The sequence below is a fragment of the Pseudonaja textilis genome, chromosome 3, assembly GCF_049901715.1.
Source record: "Pseudonaja textilis isolate UNSWEBS1 chromosome 3, rPseTex1.2, whole genome shotgun sequence".
NCBI lineage: Eukaryota > Metazoa > Chordata > Lepidosauria > Squamata > Elapidae > Pseudonaja > Pseudonaja textilis.
Window position 1 is genome coordinate 164486349 of NC_141992.1, and position 18486 is coordinate 164504834.

The following is an 18486-nucleotide window of genomic DNA, read 5'->3' on the forward strand; positions in this document are numbered from 1 at the left end:
TTCCCTCAAACCTCGCACCCCCTGAAATAAATAATAAATAAAAATGCCAACATATAGCCAATATCCTATTATTTACCTGGACTTTTCTCGCACCCCCTGGAATATCCTCTCGCACCCCCAGGGGGTGCGAGCACCCCAGGTTGGGAACCCCTGCTCTAGATCAATCCCTTATCCAAAATTCTTCCCCCAAGCAATCATTGTTTCTTTAACTTGTTCTTCTTCTAGTTTAATTTCTAACAAATATCCATACAATTTTTTAATCACCTTTTCATCAGTACCTGTCAAAATCTTATCTAAGTTAGTCAGTTTATCATAAAAACCTTCTGTTTTAGAGTCTATCATACCTTGAATGTATTTGTGCATATGAAAACCAATTCATCTTTATACCTTGTTCCTCTAATTTTTGTATAGATTTAAGTTCACCCTTTTCATTCAATATTTCACCATATCTAACTGTTTGTTCCTTTTTATTCTGAAAAATGTTGGAAATGTCGTCAGATAGATGGCACTGCATTTCTTGTTGCTAGGTCTAGATTATCTGGTACCACTAATTCTAATAGACAATTTGAAAACCCACCTCTGCATGCAGCACCTGTATGCAAAGCCTTAAATGTGTCTTTTGGGAACTTTTTGAAAAAATTGTAATATAAAATGTGATAAAAGGTGTAAATTATTAAATACATTGGAAATAATATTGTGTAGGTTGAATTAGGTTAATAAAAAAGGATTGTTTCTTTGGGCTCAAAATCTTTTTTCTTTAGGATAAATGCCATACCAGTCAAATAATCATTCCTTAAGATTCTCCAGAAAATCTGATATGGTGGAGATGATTTAAGTTGGGGAGTAATTATAGCTTCCCAAGTTAAGCATCCTCAAAACGTTTGCTGTGAATTGTAGCCCAGATTATATAATGGAACTGTAATTCACTTTTCCAAAAATTAAGATAAAATAAATCTTTCTTTTGTGATGATATCTGTGTACAGTGCTGTTCATTGTCTTCTGTCTCTCACATTGAAATCTCCTTGAAAATTACATGATGTTATATAACACTTCTATGTATACTTCCCTGTGAATTGCCTAAGAACAATTCACTAGTTTTGTAGGGTCAACAACTAGATAGTATCCAGCTTCTGCAGAATTCTCCTGTTTTTGTTTTTATTTTTTATGAAATAGTGAAAACCTTTGATGGCGTTTAAGATCAGGAAGAGAAGCATATATTAATGAAATGTTTTGTCTCACAATTACATGTGCTCTGTTACAATACATCATAATAAAAATAATAAATTTCTAGTGGTCTCCTCATAAAGGTAAAATAAGCAAAAAGAATAAAACAGAGTTTTGCAGCATGGAAAAAGAAGACTGGGTGCTAGCTGCCTTAACAACCTCACACAATTTTGCGACTATGTCAATTACTTTTGGCACATGCTTTCTTCTAGACTCTTCTTTATTGATCCTTTGGTTACCTATTTACATGTTCACCCTTTGAGTTTTTGTAATGAGATGTATAGGATGGGACAACCTTCTCTAGCTGAAAAATAGGTACCACTGAGCAAAAGAAGCCAGAAAAGTCTTAGAAATAATCAAATAGTCATGATTAAGCAGAATCTAACCCCTCCCCCCTTGGTCAGTAGTGTCAGTACTGTTGCTCCAAATGTTCTGGTGCCAAAGGCTGGGCTGGGTTGGGATCAGAAATTGTCAAGAACTTAAAGATAAAATACAAGATTTATGACAGAATAAACTGAAAATACTTGAGCTGAGGCCTGAGACCTGAAACCTGGATCATTTGTGGAAAATCAAAAGCTTTGCAATCAGAATCAGAATAGAGCTTGGAGGTCTTCTAGTCCAGTTCCCTGAGCAAGCAGGAGGTCCTATACCATTTCAGGCAAGTGGACTTCTGGTTTGGGTCTCTTCAGAGACAGACCGAAATCCACAATTGTTTTGATCTGTGCTCACCGCTGGAGCACCCTGATCCTTTGGATTCGGGGCTGAAGCCACCCCGTAGAGGTGGTGAAGAGGGGGGAGATTGCTAGCCAAGTGGAGGGGAGCTGCATCTCTCCTCCTTGGCTGGCCTAAACTCCCTTCCCCGAAGGCGGTTGCAGCGGTGGTCAGAAATGGCCACCTCAAAGAAGAACCTGACTGGATAAGATTGTGCAGGAGGAAGACAAAGAGGAAAGCAGGACAGACTGAAAGAAAGAAAGAAAGCAGGCTGAACAACAGAGAACATCTAAGCAAGGTACCCTGAATCTAAAAGTACCTAGAGGGATACTTCTGAAAGAAGATCTTTAAGTGGCGAAGGAGAGAGAAAAAGAGGTTAAAACCATTTCAGGCAAGTGAATGCCCAATCTCTTCTTAAAAATCTCCAGTGATGAAGTGCCCACAACTTCTGAATGCAAGCTGTTCGACTGGTTAATTGTCCTCATTGTTAGGAACTTTCTGCTTAATTCCAGGTTGGTTCTCTCCTTGATTAGTTTCTATCCATTGTTTCTTGTGCTGCCCTCTGATGCTTTGGAAAATAATTTGACTCCTTCCTCTTTGTAGTAGTTTCTCAAATACTGGAATACTGCTATCATGCCCCCTTTAATCCTTCTTTTTTTTTTCTAGACTAGTCAAACCCAAATCCTGCAACCATTCTTCATATATATTAGTCTCCAGGTCATCAATCATCTTAGTTGCTCTTCTTTGCACTTTTTGCAAAGTCTCAACATCCTTTTTGTAATGTGGTGATCAAAACTGGATGCAGTATTCCAGGTGTGGTCTTACACTTACCCCAACCTGATGTTAACTGCAAATTTGATAAGTTTCCCTTCTTTCTCCTAATCTAAATCATTCATGAAAATGTGGAAGAGTACTGGGCCAAAGCCAGAATCTTTGAGGTACCCTAACGTATGCTTCCCTCCATATAGATTTCTTTCCCGTGTGGCCAAATTACAAAAGTGTCATCTACATATCTAAACCAGAGCACCAGCCTGAAGATGGCGAATGGGACCTTATTGAAACATCGCCAAGATACTCTCAATCTTACACGGAAAAAGACCTGAACATGTCAAAACCTGCATACCTGTACCCATGAAAATCTATGAATGTTGAGTCCAGTTGATCAGCCAGGTATGAATCCATCAGGTGGTGATGCTGTCTATTCTACATTTTTCTATCTTACCCAGAAGTAGGCTATGGTCTACTGTAGTTTACTGACCTTTAAGTAAACTTTGTCCACAGTATTTCCCTGATTCATCATTTTTACTTTGTCAAAGAATGCAATATGATTTGTCTGGCATGACCAGTTTTTGACAAAACCACATTGACTTCTAGTAATAACTTTGCTTGTTTTCAGGTGTTCACAGATCCATTGCTTATTTTTCTATGATCTTCCAGGTATGGGTATCAGGCTGATTGATCATTAGTTTTCTTGATTCAATACAATTAAAAAGTTTTATCATGCTGTTTAACAACTTGTTTTCATATCTTTGGTCTTGCATCAAGTACTGAAATCACATACTTTCCACAATTAATCTAGTCAAATGCTCAAAAAGTTCAGAGGGAAGTATGTCTTAGCAGAATGGGATAACCTGACTATTTAACACTGACAAATTCAAACTGTAACAGAATAACAGAGTTGGAAGGGACCTTGGAGGTCTTCTCATATTTCCCATTAGCCCCAGGACCAGGGGAAACATCTTCCACTTTTATTAATTTTTGCTGTTCCTCACAAGCAAGCTACAGATTCTGATTTTGGCTGCCACATCCATCAGAATTTACACACCAGTTGTTTTTCTTCTCTCTCTCTTGTGAACAGCTGATTATCTTTATGGATTGTAGATGTTGGTTACAACTTCATGGTCCCAAAGCAGTGAAGCATATCAGCTTCTATTTTTATTTATTTATTTGGATGGATTTTAACTGCCCAGAGATGCAAGAATGTGCTAGATTCTGTCAATCAGAGTTAATTACTGCAATGCTTCTTTGGCAGGTTCTTCTTAAATGGTCTATCTGCCATATAAAATGATGTTGATTGTTACCTGCTCTGGACTTCATCAGCACATTGCTTCCACTACATGAAAATTGTGCAAAAAAAAGAAAAGAAACTAAACTAATGTTTGAACAGTCAAGTCAGCTGAAAAAAATATGTCTCTCCTTCAACTTTCTGAGATTGGTCAAAATTGCTAGTTTTCTGAAGCATCTCTTACATAATGCAAGTTTGAATATTCAACAATTAAAGTTTACAACAATTCTATACAAGTTCTGTCATATTGAGAAGAATATAATATCACATGTCATGTATACATTTATTTTTAGTCAAATATTCTTATTCTCCTTTCTCATTGATGAATAAATAAAATTATTTTCCATATTGTGAAAAGAAAGTAATATTTGATATTTTTTTAATCAAACACCACAGGAAACGCCAACATGCTAGTATATTTCAAAGTCAAGCAAGAAGAGACCTTACCATGAAATGAAGTTACCATCTCATGCAATAAATACTGAAAGCTGGTATTGAGATCCTGAAGGAGAAAGGTTGGTGCCATTGGTCTGTCCTCAGTCCCATGAATCTAACTCTCTGGGATACTTCGGAGAGCATCATCCCCATTGCTCAGGTGGAAGAAAGTTTGAGTTCCCAACAGAGTCAGTGTTCCTACAGGAGAGAGAGTGTCACCTTGTTTTTCAATTCAGAAAGGAGAGTTGGGCTATTAAAAATGACATTAAACATCACTTAAACACTTTTACATCTAGGATTTATACTCAAATCAAATACATTCAAACCACTTTTTTTTCCAATAAGGTAAATAGAATAATATCTTGTCTGGTAAAGGTTGTTTTCAGTGCTGTCTTAAATTTAGAAGCATGGTATAGAAGCCACAATAGAGAAATTTCAAAGATGAAGTCAAATTCATAGAAATCTGATTCATAGAAGGCAACACACATGACAAACCATCAGTATTAGGATTTTGTCTATCATATACATAAAACTCACATTAGTGGTTCCTATACATTCATTTTCTATTACGCATTCCCAACTTTTTTTTCTAGTGTAAATATGATCATACACAACAGTATGTATAAATAAGTGCTTATTCATTTAGCAAGATAGATTATACAGGAGAGAATTGTAGACATACACACATTTTCTTTTTGATATGTATCCAATCCACTTTTTCACTGGACATTTATATGAGAACATAGTGGAAAGTAATGAACAAGTGGTCACTTGAATTTCCATAAATTGCTGATAATTGCATATTGCACAGATGATAGACTAAGGTGTTAAGTTTATGTCTAAGCCACAGTTTACAGCTTATCACACAAACTATACATTTTTCCATCTTATATAGTTAGACTGCTTTAACAATTAGTAATTAGGAAGGGCAATACTTCAATAGTAGAATATTTATTTGTCTAAAGAAGAAGATGCTAACCTTCTTTTTTGATATTTCTAATTCAAATGATCACATAACATATAATGGGAAAAACTTCCAAGGTGAAATACCACAGTGTTGTTCCCAGACAGAGTACAATATTGATCTTGTTGATCAAATTATATGGCTTGGTATAATAATATAATATAGCTTCCTGCAATTTTACTGATTTTCATTCAACAATACAGAATTTTTGGGGCACAAATTTGTCTTAATCCTGAAAAAAATTACCAACATACTTTATTTCACAATGTTAAAATCTTCACTCATGATTTGCCACTCATTTCTTTGTCACTGTAGTAGCATATTTGCCTTCTGAGCAACAACCCCATTCATCAAAGCTTTTTTTCCTTCTGCCTCTTTCACTTGCACTCTCAAGAAAATAGATCACTCTTTCATAACAGAACTGTAGAACAAGAAGAAAACAAATATCAGCCACAGTGGCGTCAGTGGCAATTTTGGTACTAACATACTGCTTGCTAAATAATATTTCTTTACTTTTCTAGAATTTCAGAAAATACATATTAAGATCTGAACTGAAGTTTTGTTTTAAATCTTAACCTGAATTCAAAAACAAAATACTATACAATCTGAATACAATAGACATGGATTGACTTTTTATTTACAAAGAAATGACTATATAGATGCAGATATCCAATTTTTCAGTGTGTTTTCAAGTCTGATCAAAGCTGGTTCTCTAAGAGCAAGGTTTTTAGAGGTTTGCTGCTTCTAGAGGTTTGGGCATTATACGTCCCAAAATTGTCAGCAGGATTTCTGGGATTTGCAATATGTGTGAACATTTTCCAAATTGGAAAATGTTAACATAAAAAAGGCTTTTGTTAACACTGGAAATCTCTGGTCCTCTTGAAATTGCTGAGCTATGATTTCACACAGCTCCAGCCTGCTTGGCTAATAAAGAGCCACGTTTGAAAGTTTAATTCAACAACATCTGGAAGACCACATCTTCCTTATCCCTTTGACATTCTTGCCATTTCCCCAATGACCTCAAAATCCAAATATTGATATTTAGACATCATCATGGCTTCTTATAGATACGCATGATAGTTTACAATTCCAGAGATTTTGAATGCATTAATGCATTAGTCTAATTTACTATCCTGTCAAACAGACAACAAATGGTCAAAATTAGGAGTGTCCTGTCAAATTCTGTACCTGTCAATAGTGGTGTCCCCTAAGGCAGTGTTCTAGGACCAACTCTCTTCATACTCTACATAAATGACCTTTGTGATCATATTAATAGCAATTGCGTTCTTTTCGCTGATGATGTAAAGCTATTAAATACCACAGACAATTCTGCTACCCTTCAAAAAGATCTTGACTATGTATCAGAATGGTCAAACAAATGGCAACTTCAAATCTCAACAAATAAATGCTCTGTCTTTTTATTTTTATTTTTATTTTTTCTTGGCAAAAAAAATCAGAAAATAAAATACAAGCTGAATAGTCAAGATCTTGTTGATGATCCAAGCTCTGTAAAGGACCTTGGAATACTCATCTCTAATGATTTAAGTGCTAGAGCCCACTGTAACTACATAGCCAAAAAGGCATTAAGAGTTGTTAACCTAATCTTACATAGCTTTTTCTCTGGTCATATCACACTACTAACTAGAGTCGAATACAGCTCATCAGTCTGGAACTCACATTACGTATCTGATATTAGCACAGTTGAGAAAGTCCAGAAATATTTCACAAGAAGAGTTCTCCACTCCTCTACTTGTTGTAGAATACCTTATGCCACCAGACTTGAAATTCTAGACCTAGAAAACCTCGAATTACGCTGTCTTCAGTCTGATCGAAGTATGGTGTATAAAATCATACATTGCAATGTCCTACCTGTCAATGAATACTTCAGCTTCAACCATAACAACACAAGAGCACACAATATATACAAACTCAAGGTTAACCGCACCAAACTTGATTGTAGGAAATACGACTTCAGCAACAGAGTGGTCAATGTCTGAAATACTCTACCTGACTCTGTGGTTTCTTCCCCAAACCCCAAAAACTTTAACCTTAGACTGTCTACTGTTGACCTCACCCATTTCCTAAGAGGTCTGTAGGGGGCATGCATAAGCGCACCGATGTGCCTACCGTCCCTGTCATATTGTTTCTTTTATTTTTCTTATATGTACCCATTTCATGTATTCATAACTATGTATATACTTTTACCTATTATCTTGTAAGCTTTTACCTATTAATACTTTTACCTTTTATCTTGACAAATCAAATAAACTAAACTAAACTAAGTATATTAACCAAAAGAGTTTTAAAAAGTCTTCCCCACCATCATTATTCATTCTGTATAATTTTATTTTCTCATCGTTTGAAGAAGGAGGAGGGAAAAACACCCTGCAGTCTATCTCAAACAAAAAGTTTGTTCTTTTTCTTTTCCACTGGAGAAATTCATGATAATTATTCTTCTGCACCTGCCTAATGGGGCTGAAGTAATTCAATTGTCATATTGGTGTAGATTGTTGCTTTGTGTAATGTATCACCCCTGCTGTTTCTCTTTTAAAAAATTCTATACTCTTCCATTATTCAGCAAGGCCTAATGATTACTCCAACATTTGCACAGGCTGCACTATTTTGATTTTAATTGACTTCACTCTTTTAATTAAATATATTTGGTTTTTAATGCTTTTGTTGACATGCATGGTTTTGTCTTTATCAGTAGTTCTTTCCATTTGCTTTCTAGTGTCTATGGACTTTTTATTAATGGCTCATTTTAAAGAAGAGGGTTACACTCATTAGCTTTTTTTATTTATAAAAAGCTTGAGTAGTTTAAAGATTATATGAGAAATACTGAATTTGGAAAGATTAAAAGAAGCCTCAACATATGTCTTCAGTAAAATGTGTAGTGCATACATTTATAATGAATAGATTTTATTGCAAAAAGGATTGTGTTTCAGCTTACCTCTAATTTATCTTGGAACAAATTATTAAGCCATTAGAAACATATTGGTCAAGTGCTTTTTATACAAAGGGGTATACACATTTTCCTTAATTGCTTTCTTCCCACAATTGCACAAAGAATTCCTAAAAAAAAGACTAGTTCTAGCTAAATAATGTTTTTATATGGTATACTTTTTTAAATTAAGCCCATTTTTCAAGAATTATATATTTTCCTTTCTTTAAAATAAAAGCTATTCAAAGCAAAATAATTCTTAATTTTCTATACAAATTATTGTTATTCAGATGTGTAGCAATGATCTTTATATGTATTTAGTTTTAATATTACAATATTCTAACTTTCTGGTAAAACTTATGGCAGCATAGAAACTAATATCTTTTAATTTTGGCTTCAGAATACCAACTATTGAGCTGAGAGTGAATTACTGGCCAATAAACTCTAAGTGGTGAATTGAATATGGATTTTGTGTGGGGGTGTCCATGTAAGGTATCTTAACCACCAATCTACACAAATACTGACCTGTGCGCACTGCTCTTTAGACAGAAAAGTTAGATTTGACATCACATTGGAGGGAAAGATGGAGCTAGATTTAGATGCAACGCTCAGAGGCATTCAATGGGTATTGTCAAAATTATATTTGCATGTAGGTCTTAACTCAAGATAAAGTTTTAATTGACCAGTTATATACAAGTTGAGGCATTTTGTTTCTTTTTATGTTGCTATGGTCTCTCATATTGGACAACAATGACAACTGCACTTTCAATGAAGCAAAGATCATTGTATTTCAAGACTTAATAAAGGAAATTTCAGGTATACTAAGGCCATCTTACTATCAATGTGAATTTCTACGTATTAAAACAATTCACATTGCTGTTAAGAAAAAATATTTTGATTTCAGCTGCTAAATACCTGATTCATAACATGGTTAAACCAAAGTAGTGAGATATATGTAGCAATTGGTGCACTTGATATGAATGGAATGAAATGGTCTTAAACATTAATGCTTCAGCTTAATTGGTTTGTAGATTTGGCTGCCTGTTCTTTATAAAAAGAACAAAATTGGCTTTCATCTTCAGTTGGAGAACAAACCATGAGACACTTAACAGCTTTTCCAGCAAGCATAGCTCCAGTACCTAGGAGACTCAGAATTTTCAGGAAAGGAATGCTGATAGCGAGAAGCCAGGGTATTCAATAACTATGAACAATCGAACTAATTTTATCTGCACAAAAAGAATGGATCTATAACACAAATGCCTGGGAAGAGATTGGCTGCCAGCCAGCAAAACATGGAAATAGCAGGATTCATTTTAGGTTATAAAAGCTGGGAAGTGTGCAAGAAGAGGAGTGCTGGGATGGGTAGGGTGCTGGTGACATAATCTGGATATCATAAATATTAAGGGGTATTAAAAAGGTTATAACATTTGGAGAAACAGAGTGATTAAGAACAGAAAAGTTAGACAAGGATGCGTATGGTGCCATATCTACTTCCCTGATGCATCCAACTCATTACAGTACAGTACAGCAGGTTTGGAGAATGACATCTGGAAACAAAAATAGACTAATGATTTTAAAGATGAGGGTGATAACATCAGATTGCTAAAAGTAAAAAAGACTTAGAAGAGATTCTTAACTTGTTAAAAAAGTAAAATGAAAAATCTAGCTAATGGCAAATATTAAAAAAATAATCCTAAGGAATACTGAAGAAGTGATGGTGTTAAACAGTTTAATGTTCCTGTGCTCATAACTATTTTTAAATGTATTTATATGACAAATAAATCAGAACAGTGGTCTTTCTAGTAGCAAGCCATGGCTGTTAAAGTTGCACACTTGAGAAAAAGCAAGAGCAAAAATATCCCTTTGGATTACAGATTTGGAGATGGTTATTATGGGAACCAGAAACTGTGAAAAAAAACCCAATCAATCCAGAATCAAATAAACCTTAAGTGTTCCCTTGAAATGAAGATCAGCAAGCAGAAATGCATATACTTTTAGCATTTGATTGAAGCAAATTGTGAACTAGAAAAATTGGTTGTGCTTGGCAAGTTTAATGTAGTATAAAATGGTAAAGGATAAAATGGATAAATGGGATCAAAGAGATTAGAGGAATGTTCTTAGGAGATCTATGCATTATGCCTGGAAACAGATTGAGATACGAGCAAAAAGCCTAAGTGGAGATTGCCAAAGTATCGATCCAATAGCAAAGCTCAGCACATTTTGGGAAATCTGCCCCATAGGAAAGTTATTTTACTTATTCTACCTTTCTTGCTCGTTTCTATGTTAAGCTTTATGTTAGACAAACACAAGTGTTGTCTCGGTATTTTCTTTAGCCATCAAATGATTTTTAACAATGGTTTTCAGCCTATTTACAGCCCATATGCCATAACTAGTAATAGGTAAAGCCTCATGTAATTAATTAAATCTACAGGAACAGTTCTGTGTCTCATTTCCCATTGTAGCAAATAATCAGAATGCTATTGGCTCATGTAAAATGCCGAAATTAATGGTCCTATGTAATACACATTAGTATGTTTGTTTGAAGACTAAAGGTAGGGAATCCCACCAATTGTTGAATTACAATTTAAACAAAGTTGAATTTGTATTCAACATAATTTAATATTATATTGAAAATGGGAGACACAAAATCCAGCTTTGAGATTTTTGTTCCAAACACCTCCTGCAGGAAAACAGCCAGAATATTATAAGTGTATCTTTCTGATATGCAATAAATACTAAACTTTGCTGAGTAGTGACCAATAACATTTTATGTATGGCATCAATATGAATACTTGCAAACACCATTCTGCTTAGGACTGCAATAAAGTACTGAACTACAACTTAGAACCATCTAGTTCAATTAATTTCAACATATCTATTTTAACTATGATAGGTATAATTCTGTGTTAAGCAGACATCACTTTTTTAAAAATCCAAAATTGAAAACAGATTTGGCTTGTGTGCACACTGAGGTTATTATTAATCAAGTAGAAAAATCAAGAAAAAATGGTATGTTTGAAAGCAATCAATTATTAATCAATTTTGAAATAATAGTGGTTTTTAATTTTATGCCTAAATTTTATTTTCATGCCTAAAAATGTAATGCAGATCATTTGTTGTTTGTTTTAAAATTATTTCTACTAATTTGGATAACAAGGCATCCTTCCAACATCATTTATATGAAACATTTCTATGGACGTATGAATCACCTCTATGTAGTCCTTTTAATAAGCAAGAATAATAATACTGGAAATATTAGTTACATTTTCAAAAACCTGACCAACTAATTATAATTATTATTCTTCCTTTGCCTACATGGCTCACATTACTTGTTTGAACACTGGCAGGGATTTGTAAGCATAAGGAGAAATGTAGGAGGAATCCTGTTGAATTAGAACAAACACTGTTTCATCATCCTTTTTTTTTTTTTGCTATGAACACTGAAGCTTTCAGACGATCTAGTGGGCAATTTTATTATTTTTAATTCTGTCCAGAAAATTAATCTTGGATAGAAAAAGATGTGCCTCAGTTTAGAGGCCTACCTGATGAGTGAATGCCTTTTAGTCTTAGTAAGTACTAAGTAGGATAACTATGAAACACAGAATGCAGGTAATATTTTGAGAGTAAACATATATTAATTATAAAAACAACAATCAGAATTAGAAAATAGTCATTTCTATGCACAAAAATAATTCTTACTTCTTTCCATAGATAGAAGAGCTTTCCACATTTAATGAAGATCCATTATGCCAACAGTGCCAATATAATTTACAATAACAGTAGGAGTAATCAGATTCTTTGGTCATTCTCAGCTTCAAGTTACAGTTTTTTGTTTTTGTTTTGTCTGTTATCCTCTCATTTGGTTTAAGCATTGCTTTCTGATGAATCTGTCATAGGCTTCCTTATGATCAATAGCACTTGAGTTAACCTGCTGCAAGATGAATTTATTTCTTTTTCTGCACTAAAGACATTATACAAAATTGGCAGGCAAAATCCCAAAATAAATGGCACCAAAACAGAAAAACTCATTCAAAAAGACTACTTCAGGGATGATGACACAACCTTCCATTTAAACAAATGAACATGAAAAATCATTCCTCCATTTTTATTGTTTTTCCTAGAAAATCTATCAAATTGAAAGAAGTATATATACTTCTTATACAGTGCCCTGTTTATCCAAGTTTATATTTTCCAAAGAAAGCAGAGGCAAAATAATAATAAAACACTGAAAAGAAATTAATAGCCATTTGCTTCCATTCTTTTTCAGTTTTTATTTTATCATGAAATGGGAAATTTCCCTGAGTACATTGGTTTTTACTTTCTTTTTATGTATCTATTATTTATCTGTATATAACTGTATATAATTTCTGTATATATATGTGCATGTATATATGCATGTATACAGTGATAAATATATGTAGATAAATAAATAATAGCCTGTAAAATGAGCTTCGTGGTTTCTGGTGAGATTAGTTTTTTTTAATAAAATAGAAAAGGGTGTCTCCGGAAGAGTTTATAAACAGTTCTGAAGGAACTCAAAAATTTTTGTTATCAAAACTGTTGGATTAAATAAGTTTTGTCCTGTTTTAGGCAGAAAATTCTCTAAGATCCAATGTGGCAGCAAGAACCAAAGTAATATTTAGCCTAGTCAAATAAATTCATATATAAATGGGATGAAGAAGCATCAACATATCCTTATTTTCAGGCAGCAAAACATTTGGGACTTGATCACACTTATGCTTACCAACACTTTGTGTGTTCTCATTAGGTATTTAAAGAAAAAAAATCCTACTTTTTAAATAAGTGTTAAACTGATCCTGGTACCAATTGCTGTTATAAAACATTTCAGCTGACTGAAAAGCAGAGCAATGTGACAAAAAAATCTCATGGTTATCTTCATCTGTTGCAATAACAACCAAACACTCATTTGCTTTAAGAAGAGTGCAATTTGAGCAAGACTAGGAGAATGGATTTGTATTAGATTGTAAGGCTTATTTGCTAAAAAGCTCACATAAATAATTCAAATAAGATTGACTCTGAAACATGTCATAACCACAACCCTCATTTTACCCACATGCTGATCAAATAATTGTATGAGTTTTAAAAAGTTGCTTTGTTTATAATGGCAAAGCTGATAAAAGCCAATTACATATGTATACTTTTGGCTTTGCATTGTACAGGTGTTTGTTGAAAATGAATTTTAAAAAGTATGGATAATTTTATTATTGTTGTTTGCTGGTGTAATGATATTATACTAATCAACTTTTTATGGATAGTTAAAAATAGTTTCCTTCTGATAGCATAATGTTAGTTTCTTTTGCAAAATGGTAAAACTTCTATCTTCTAGGAAAGTTTCATAGCTACATTTGGGTATTAGTAAAGGCCTTAAGGAAAATATCATATAAAATTCCTAGCACATGTTTACCAACAATGTAAGCACCATTTTCAAGTATGCTCTTGCTTTAATAATAAAATATAATGTGCAATGAAAACTGATCAAAATTTACTTGAAGACTTACCCTCGGGTAGTTTAATATAGGATTAGAGTCATAATTCACTTTGCTCAACCTAGCAACATTTCTGTGGATTAAATCACTATTAATTTTAGTTTTGCTGCTAGAAAAAATAAACCAACAATATTCCACAATATGTATTCGTACTGGTGTATCAGACAACCTTTTCAGGGAAGTGAATGTATGAATTCAATTTAAGAAATAAAAACAAAAATATTTATTTGAAGACAAAGAAAAGTCTTTTCTTTGTCTTCAAATAAATATTTTTATGTTTTGTGTTATTCCTGATTTTGAATTCTGCAGACATAATGATGATTTTAAATATCTAGCATTTCATTTAATGATTAATCCAACTATTCCCTTTCATTTGTCTGAAAATATTTCATAAAATTGTAAGAATACCAGTCATATATGCTTCTCAGTTACAGGCAAAGCTTGCTAAGGGAAACTTTTTTGTTATCGCTATTCATGGTATAAAAAGCTCATCTTGTGGCTTCATTTGTAAGCTGGAATGTTAATTGAATGGAAGAAAGAAATATTGCCTGTAATTAAGTTGGAGTTAATAAGTGCCAAGTCAGGAAGATGATGGGGTACAGTCATTTCAAGAGATTTGTCTTTGATTTCAGTTAGGGCCAAATAATTGCCCCCCACATAATAATAGTTCCAGGCTTATAAACCCCAGTACCACCCAGGCCGTTAACAAGCTGGCATGGTTTGAGCATGACAGACAATGAAGAAAGTGTGTGCGGTGCGCATGTTTAGCATCCAACTAATGAAGAAAGTCAATTGGCCCTTTGTCTTGGGGATCTGAAGAGCCATGTTGTAATGTTTCGTTCCTTGGTTGGCACTTGTTCAACTCATTGCTCATGGCCTGACAAAGCGGCACTTGTGTTTTATTTGTGGCCAGGCTGAACTCTCCTTCCTGAGCTGTGTTTCTTCTCAATAGAGTGCTGCACCAAAGGGCACCCTTATTTGAAAACACTAAATCAGAGCATGATGATCTTTGCCCTGCAAATGCAACTAAGACAACAACTGAAATGTTTACAGCAGCTCCCTTTTTGTTGGAAAAGCTGCTGCTTAGCGACTATGTGAACGAATATTTGCAATGCAATGAAGAAAGAGGCAGCACAACTTGGAGGGTTGAGAGATGTGTTCTAAGTTGCATTTTTAGCTGTAACATGTAGTTGCTAACATGTAGTTGAAATGTTTGCTAGGTTTTTAGATTTAATGATTTAATGTTTTTGTGTTACATGGCTCAATACTCCCCATACTGGAAAATGTCTTCTTATCCAGGTATTGAGAGAACTACAGAGAATTCAGTTAAGCAATGATATAGCATCTGTTACTCCACTCGCTGATGTAAGATGTTAAAAAACATGTTCTATTAACATTGCTCCTAAAATTACATATATTTGTCATGCCAAGTGTGCAACTGCACCAGCTTTACTGGAAATATGTTTCCACATTGCTCCTCTTTCAGTCTTTTTCACTCATTTTTTACAGAGACTTCAAAGGTAGTATTCATCAGGTTCTGACCAGTTCTAGGGAACCGGTAGTGGAAATTTTGAGTAGTTCAGAGAATTGGCAAATATCACCTCTGACTGGAGATTTTACAGTATCCTTCCCCTACCACAGCCACCAAGCCACGTCCACAGAACCGGTAGTAAAAAAATTTGAATCCCACCACTGAGAGAACCCATGTGTGGTCCTGTTCAGATACACACTTTCCCTTACTTTCTTATTTTCATCTCTGGATTTGAAATATATGTACACAATATGTATTAATTTAGTTTAAAAGGTATATGGAATGTTAGGTAGTTCAAAATGGATGGGCAAAATGTTGTGTCAGTCTTTATATCAGAGTCTGAAAGCTTTAATCAAACTGAGGGACTTTGAATGACATGTACTGAGAAAAAAGAGAAATCCAGGTCAAATCCAGGTTTTGATTTAATTTTAAAATAATTAAACATATATAAATACTACACACTGTCGATGCAATTGTTCTCTGAGTATTTAATAATGTTCACCTTCTAGTATATTAAAATTATTATTTTGTGGCAATTTAGAGAAGGAGGATTAAACATGCACTCCTTTATTTTTAATTTAAAATATAATTGTTACAAGTTCTGTCTGTTTTGTTTTCCAGTTCATCATAGCTAGAAGATCAAATATTAATTTCCCCTTAAAATTTCCTTTACTTGTTGCATTTGGGAATGAGAGGATTGCTTTTTTTCTCTCCTCATACCCTTTGCTAATTAAAAAAAAATGGAAAGAAAAAAATAGTTAAAACAAAACATGCACCTGTTGAAGGAAAAAAACAATTAAAGAGCAGTTTTCTGATTATTTACCTAAGTTGAGTGGGGGGAAAATAAAAACCTAAAAAGAAGCTTTCAATTAACACTAATAATAATCTTATTTACAAGTTAGATGTTTTAGAAAGTAGCGATCTGTTATACTGTGCTTGTGTGAAATTTCAATTTTGATTTCACTTCCTACTGATCATGGAATAGAATAACGAGTGAATATTATTTTCTGAATAGAATAATACACAAAAGAACAAAGTTGTGCAGGACACTGCATAGGGGAATACAATCAGGACACTGCATAGGGGAATACACCATATAGTACATGATTCCATTTCATTGACTTTTGTATGTCTCTTTTTAATATGGCATACATTTTTCATAATTAAGAAATGACAGCAACGTTTTTATTATATTTGGCATGACTTCAGTGTACACATTTACCTTGATGCAAATTTTTTAAATTCAAAAGGGAAGTCATAATTCATGTTTTCTGCATATTGTTATTCTTTAAATATGGAAAAGAAGAGAAGGGAAGGGAAGGGAAGGAAACAAAAAGAAACGAAAGGAAAGGAGAAAAAAGGAAAGGAAAGGACCCTTATAATTCTTATAATGTATTTTGCCTAGAACGAAAATCCAGATATGGCCACTACAAGTAATTAGCTAAAATAGAATCTTAATTTTGAAAGCGAGAAACATATTTCTCTTCATAAATAGTTTATGTCTGCTTTTATTTTCATTTTAAAACAAATTGCATAAGCTTAAAACTTTAATGGTATAAACGCTGTAAATTCAACGAAATTTCATACTCAGAATTGTAAACTGCCCAGAGTTATTGATTGAGAGGTATGACTATAGTAATTGAATAAACAAATAAATCAACAAATAAAATAAGAATTGAAAAATCTATTTCAAAAGATACTCTTTTGAGGACAGTAATATTCACATTTTTGGATAGGGAGGATAAATAGTTTTAGAGAGAGGAATGAAGGAATCCATTTATGCCAAAGCCATTTATGCCTTAATAGAGGTGAAGCCTTCAAACCTGTGCCCTATTTTTTTTTTGCTGCTCTTTCATCAGTCCCCAGGAAGATAAAGACCACTTCACAGGATTCCCAGGGAGATCACCTAGGACAGAGGTCTCCAAACTTGGCAACTTTAAGACTTGTGGACCTCAATTCCCAGAATTCTATAGCCAGCTAGCTGGAGAATTCTGGGATTGAGGTCCACAAGTCTTAAAGTTGCCAAGTTTGGGGACCTCTGACCTAGGATAAAAAAAGCAATGACTCTTTATGGCTCTCTGCCTCACCTAATGAGCCTATTCAGATTAGGTGAGAAATGAAACCACCTGGGTGACACATATGGGATCCCACAACTTGCTCAGACTGATGAAGCCACTTGGATAAGCATCAAAATGTTTCAAACCAACAAAAAAAGAAGTCCAGTTGCCATAACTCAACTTCCAGACAACTCTACATGGATAACTGAGAATCTACATCAACATATACATATGGGCAGAGTGATTTTGCAGTAAAAAAGTTTCATCAGAGAAAATTCCAGATCCATTGATGCAAATCTTTTGTTTTACCTACAGTATTTATTCTTAAAAAGCTGACCCCGACCTGGGATATGTTATTTTTCCCCCATCCCATGTCCGATTATTCCAGAAGAGACTTAAATTATCTGGATTTCTATACAATGAAATTGTCTTCTTTCCAACTTATACTCAGCTGAAAAAAAATTTGATTGAGGGAAGTATTGCTTCTCATTTCATAAGTTATTAATTATGCAATTGCTCCAAAATATCTAACTTTAAATAGGAGCTGTCTGTCGTGATGCCATAATTCTAAATTTATTTAGCTACAGTGTTTCATCTAAAGATAAATTCTTATCATTATCACTCGGGTGAATATGTAGCTGAGTTCGCATGGTCTTGATTAGCAGCAAGAGAGAGCTCTTTATCAAGATTCATACTAAGTTCACTCATTGTTTTGCTGAAATAACAAGGAGGATTTAAGGACCCATCATGGGGTGCTACTATAATCTAAGTATCCTTGACTATTTGCACTTTTGAAGAGACTAAAAAATCAATAATTTTTAGTTGATTATTCTGTGAGTTACTTAACACAACTTGCCCTGTCTAAGATGGACACCAAGTTGAGCATAGTTTCTATGAGTGAGCACCATTATATACAGTAGATTGTAACACCTCTGTCTCTTTGTTTTAGCAAAGACATGTGAGGAAGAGACAGGTTGACTGGTTGAAAATTTGCAGCCCTGCAGCCATTATTAATTCTCAGCAGGTTTCTAGACTTTAATCAGCATTTGTT

At 34.0% G+C, this 18486-nt stretch overlaps 1 long non-coding RNA gene across 1 annotated transcript in view; it reads right to left on the minus strand.

Annotated features, from left to right (window-relative positions):
* Window positions 1-18486, minus strand: part of LOC148126394 (uncharacterized) — a 45587-nt gene that overhangs the window by 1635 nt on the left and 25466 nt on the right. The window contains exon 2 of the long non-coding RNA XR_015743223.1: window positions 5654-5820. This is a non-coding gene — a long non-coding RNA (uncharacterized LOC148126394). The remainder of the gene's footprint in view (window positions 1-5653; window positions 5821-18486) is intronic.